Below are 6,159 nucleotides of genomic sequence, written 5' to 3'. Positions count from 1 at the left end.
GCAATTTTTAAAAGTAATGATAAATTAAATACCACTTTGTCCACAACTAAATACCATAGGTATGAAGACTGATACACAATTCAGGAAGAATCTGCTACTTGAGTGTGATGAATGACTTTATCATTCCAATATCCTGTGACATCTGCATGAAACCACAAACACAGGGATATCAGTTTTTACCACTCGCACACATGATGGTCTCTGAGATTACGGAACAGAACCCCCGATCGCACTTGAGTCAGCCATGACTGATCCTACTGCAGTGAGGGAGACAGGACAATTGTCCAAGTCCTCCTTTCTATGCTATTTCTAACCTAACCTCAGGGCTAGTGTGGAAGTTTCTTCTACCCCATTCCCTAAATATTGGTCTATATAATGANCCTCAGGGCTAGTGTGGAAGTTTCTTCTACCCCATTCCCTAAATATTGGTCTATATAATGAAGTAGTTGTTTATATGCCCCCATGAGTCAAGCAACAGGTTCAAGAAGCAGGTAAGTCTATTTCTCCTTAGGATGGTTTCGGGGCTGAGATGGAAAATATGGTTAGTCAGAATTACCACTACATACAGGTATTGCCATCATTTCTCAGGAAAAGTTTTAAAATTAACTTTGATTAGACTGGCAGGTGTCATACTCCCACCTGTAAGAACAAGAAACAGAATGTTCTGATTGGTTTAACCTGGACCTAGGGATGATTTCAAGCTCCTTGAAAAGCATACACACTACAAAATAGAAATGAAAGGCTGTTGGAAAGAGGGAACAGGTAATAGAAAAGAACAAAGGGGACACTGGGTTCGCCCCTGACAGGGTTAAGAAGAAAACTTTTCCTATAGGAGAGGCTGGGCTGAAGAGGCCAGCTCTCACCTCGCAAGGTTATAGCACTTGGGCAGGACCAGGACAAGACAGCACCATCCTGGGTCATCAGATGAGGGGCTCAAGGAAGTGTCCTGCAAGAGATGGACAAAAATAACAATGGCTTAAACAAAATAAAAGATTATTATTTTTCAAAGTAAAAGTTGATTTAAAAACTCAGGAGTAAAGACTCTTCAAATGTTGATAGGGTAACTTCACAAAATCCTCAGAGTTCTAGAGTCTTTTATCTTATTCCTCTGCCATACTTAGTCACGTGGCCACACCTAGCTACAAGGAAACTAGGAAATGAACTCTGTATTCCAAGTAACCATATAGCCAACTAATAATGAGGTGTTCTATTTCTTAGATGGAAAAAAGGAAGAATAGATATTGGGAGACAAACAGCAATCTTTGCCTGTGGTGTATGAACTCCTAAGGTGACTCCCAAGATTCCTACCTCCTTGTGTTCACACCTTGTGTAATCCTCGCCTTTGAATATGGGTAGGACCTGTGACTTGTTTCTAAGCAATAGAATTTGGAAAAGATGATGGGATGCAAATGATTAGTATACATGATCACATTACATAAGATTGTAGCATCTGTCTTTCAGGAGTCCTTCTCTCTCCCAGCAATGGCTGGGAGGAAACAAGCAGCCATGTTGGAAAACACCACATGGCAAGGAACTGAGGGCAGGAGCTGAGGATAGACTCTGGCCAACGGCCAGCAAAAAATAAAGTTCTTAGTCTAACAATCGCAAACTAAATGCTGCCAACAACCGCAAGAGCAAGAAAGCAGATCCTTTCTAAGTTGAGCATCCAGATGAGAATCTGGCCCTGGCTGAAACCTTAATTGCAGACTTGTGAGACCCACAGCAGAAAACCCACCTGAGCAGTTCACAGACTCTTGACACAGAGAAACTATGATTATAAACGTGTTCTATTAAGCCACTAAGTTTGTGGTAATTTGTTATGCAGTAATGAAAAACTAATATGCTAACACTGCAGGCAATCAACAGATGCTTACATTACTGCATAAAAGGCTTAACTCAGTGCCTAATATAAAATAAATGCACTCTGCAATGATCATCGCCATCATCACCATCACCGTCGTCATTGTCGTCATCATCATCATCATCATCATCATCATCACCACCACCATCATAACTTCCTAGTCCTGGATTCCTCCAATTTTTTCATCACTTCCTGTAGCAACTTGGTAGAAAGGAACAAAATCCCAGTAGGACAAACAGCTCTATCTATTCATATCGCTTATAGACTTTTTGGAAGCAACCAACTTTAAAATGTAATTGGAGCTGAATTTCCATTATCACTGCACTGGTGATTCTTCTATATCCATCTGCCACTCCACTCTAAAAACTTGCCTCTCAAGGATACAACAATCTCTTGGTTATGCTTCATTGGGTGAGAATTGAAGAGAATAAGATAGGACACAGTACTCAAGGGGTTCAGTTAAACATTGCAGGCAAGCCTACAAAAAATAGATCTATCACTCTGTGGAGTCAGGCTGAGGAGAAAAGAAACAATTAGGTAGAGGTTAAGTAGCAAAACAGATGCTAGAAGCCTTAGGTTAAAATGTCACAGAGTAGGAGTAAAATGTTAGAAGAATAACATCAGAGTGAAAACTATCAATTGCTTTGAAATCTCGATCTACGCATTTTAATATTAACTAGCAAAGCCAATGTGAGCATCTGCTTAATATCCTGGTATGTGACAAAAATATCAGGAGGAATTTTAGACAATTTTTTTAAAGAGTAAAAGTAAGACACTTTTCAAGATAAAGCTTTTAAGAAACCATACAAAACCTGAGCTATTTTAGATTTAGATGGTGATGTGTTAAAGCAAATTAACATCTCCTATATCAAGCAAAGATTCCAAAACTAAGCCATTACATATAATGGAGTGAGGCAGAAAAATGAAATCTACTCTATGAAGTACATAAAACAAATAGAAATTGCTGTTATGAGACACCATAAAATAGTCAATAATTCAAAAGATGATTAAAAATAAACAACATATTAGTAATAAAAACCTGGCGGGGGAACATTCTAATAATGGATTTTGTTTTTTGGCTTATAGCAACTCAAGGATCTCAGAGGAAATATGAGAATCGCTATTACAACAGAAACCTACCGTAGTTTTTGCTTATGTTTATTTTTATAGAAAAAAATCGTGTAAAACAGCATATTTTATTAGAAGGAAAAAGTACTTTAAAAATAATGAAAGACTAAAGCACGATGATGCTAAAAATAGAAAAAAAAAAATTCTCCCAGAAGTGTGATGGTATTAATTACTAAAAGACATCAGAATAGTTATGTAATATTTTAACTGCTATAATGTTGACAGTGATTTTTTAAATTCTTGGAATCTACTAGGTTTTTCTCTTTCCTATGTGATTCATATTCTTGTTCTACAATCATGGTGGATTGACTCCCAAAATGCTAGTGAATGAATAAGGAAAACATTTTAACATTATTGCTATGTATAAAACTTTATTTCTCCACAATTGTGTTTCACTTTTTTTGCTGTAGAATCTGTCCCTACTTCTAACATCAGTGACAGGATAATAATAAGGTTACTATTCCAAAGTTCCATTCCAGTATAGAGTCAGCTTTATACAAAAAGATACGTGACTATAGCAAGACTGTAGGAAGCACTGAACGCCATAAACAAATGTCACAGATGACTGCAGAGAGAGGCTGAATAAGAAAATATAATTGTTAGTTGTCTCAACAGAATCAATCACCACTCTATTACACATTCTACCAATAGTGGATTAATAATGTCACAACCAAAAGCCATGATATTACCTTCCTGTAAAATAAAGGATTGAAGAGGGGAGGAAAAAGGAAGGAGAAGGTTTTTTTTTCCTTTAGATTTAGTTTTTTGCTTGTTTTTTCACTTTTAATTCAAGAGGTATGCTCCCACTCAAATCAAAAATCTTCCTAATGAGTGAACTCCAAACCAATTGAGGAGACTTATTAACTCAAAAGTGAACATTATGAGATAACAGAATAGAGTCCCTTTTTAATATATTTTTTCTCAGGGGGAAAGGATGTGTCCCCCAATGTAATAGAGAAAATGTGCACTTAAGTGGTTACTATGAAGTTTCAAATAATAGACTTAACATGTTTATTTTTGATGACTTCTAGGAATTTACATTTTTTCACAGTTTTTGCAATCAATCCATAAAGAAGCCTATCTGAGGCCATATAATCAAGAGTTTGTTGTAATAATGTCTTTGCAATGTTGTAAACATTTTTTTTTTTTTGCAACAGAATAGTGACCCAGATGGAGACTTAAGACATCAATGTCCGAAGGAAAATCAGAACAGACATTTAAGACTTATGTTATAGAAGAAGTCATGGCAGATTTCTGGATCTGGAGGTGCTGAGACATAGTAAATTAAAAATGTTTTCTCATTACTCCTTAATGTCACCCTGAACTAGAGTTGACCTGAAATCCTCCAAACTCAATTTTTCTTACTCACTCTTGTGTTTTTCTCCGTTCCTTCTACATGAATGCTATCCTGAGCCATCTTTTTCACCTTCCAAAACTTTATCCATCCATCCTTTAATTCCCAGTTCAATGCCCATTTTCCATGATGTCTTCATCCAGATCATCACACCAAAAGTGATCCTTTTTATGGGACAGATTCTGTTTAGGGAAATAATTTAAATGAATTCCAATGGTACCACTTCATATACAGTGCCTTGTATTATGATTATTTCTTCTTTATGCACCTCATTTTGAGAGTAAAGATTAAACACAGCTTTATTTCCAACACAGAAACAAGGACAGTGCCTTATAAATTACATTAAGAAACATGGTAAATGTTTATTAAATAAAAAAATAAACTNATGAATCAAGATTAAAGTAGTTTGGCAAGGCAATCATGGGACATGAGCTGAGGACTGAAAAATGGCAAGGAGTGGGTAGTTAAAGGATATTTTAAGTACTGGCATGAAGATGGGGCACTAAGGCAGGGAAAGAATAACACATACAAAGACAAAGTTAAGAATCTAGTATGTTTTTTAGGATGTGGCCTTTCCCAAATTCCACCATGCAAACATAATAAAATTATTTTTATATATAAGGAAACTCAAGTTTCTTCACTGAAATGTAAACTCTCCAAAACTGAAACTGAATTGTAAACTCTCCAGCAACCAAAACTTATCAGAGAAACAAATCACCTAGCTAGGTCAAAATAGAACCAAAGAAAATAGAGAGCACTCATAGAATTTAAGAAATGCACTGCTATTGCTACAGGCATTTAGAAAGTATTATGCAATTTAGAACAGTCTGTGAATCATGAGGGCTGCTCTTCTTTATACCGTACTCAGTAAGGTATGAAGGTGTAGCAGCTACATCGTGGCTCAGATCTAATCTGGAACTCATTTTAATGAGAGTTTAGTTGTCAGTAAAATTTTAGCTGAAATGATACCTCATAATTCTACATCTTCCTCTCAAGAATACTTACAATTCACATCCTGGGTTTTCAGATGTGAATAAAATACCCAGAGGATTTCTGAGGGACACCATTATACCATAGTAGGTAATTTGCTGTTTCAAATGGTAGGAGTGACCAATCATACTTTGGTACTGTAAATACTTAGAAGAACTGATAACAGTGCTCTGGAGACGTTTTGTACACTTGGTTCCAAGTTTTGTAATGTCTTCCCACCAAATATTTTGAAACGAACTTAGCATTAAGATGTTTTAGAGTGCTGAGCTATCAATCAAGCTAGTTTCCTGATATTGATCCCTTAAGAAAGCATAGTGCGGGCCGGCCCCGTGGCGTACTCGGGTGAGTGTGGCGCTGGGAGCGCAGCAACGCTCCCACCGCGGGTTCAGATCCTATATAGGACTGGCCGGTGCGCTCACTGGCTGAGCGNCACCTCATTTTGAGAGTAAAGATTAAACACAGCTTTATTTCCAACACAGAAACAAGGACAGTGCCTTATAAATTACATTAAGAAACATGGTAAATGTTTATTAAATAAAAAAATAAACTAATAAGTTAATGAGTAAGTGGATACAAGAGTGAAATGATTGAAGAGGTGATTGCTCAACTGTGCACTATCATCCCCAACTGCACGAGGAATGCTAAGAAGGGAGAGATGAATCAAGATTAAAGTAGTTTGGCAAGGCAATCATGGGACATGAGCTGAGGACTGAAAAATGGCAAGGAGTGGGTAGTTAAAGGATATTTTAAGTACTGGCATGAAGATGGGGCACTAAGGCAGGGAAAGAATAACACATACAAAGACAAAGTTAAGAATCTAGTATGT

The sequence above is a fragment of the Galeopterus variegatus genome, unplaced genomic scaffold (assembly GCF_000696425.1).
Source record: "Galeopterus variegatus unplaced genomic scaffold, G_variegatus-3.0.2 Scaffold1874, whole genome shotgun sequence".
NCBI lineage: Eukaryota > Metazoa > Chordata > Mammalia > Dermoptera > Cynocephalidae > Galeopterus > Galeopterus variegatus.
The sequence above is the reverse complement of the archived record's forward strand: the minus strand, read 5'-3'. Positions refer to the sequence as shown.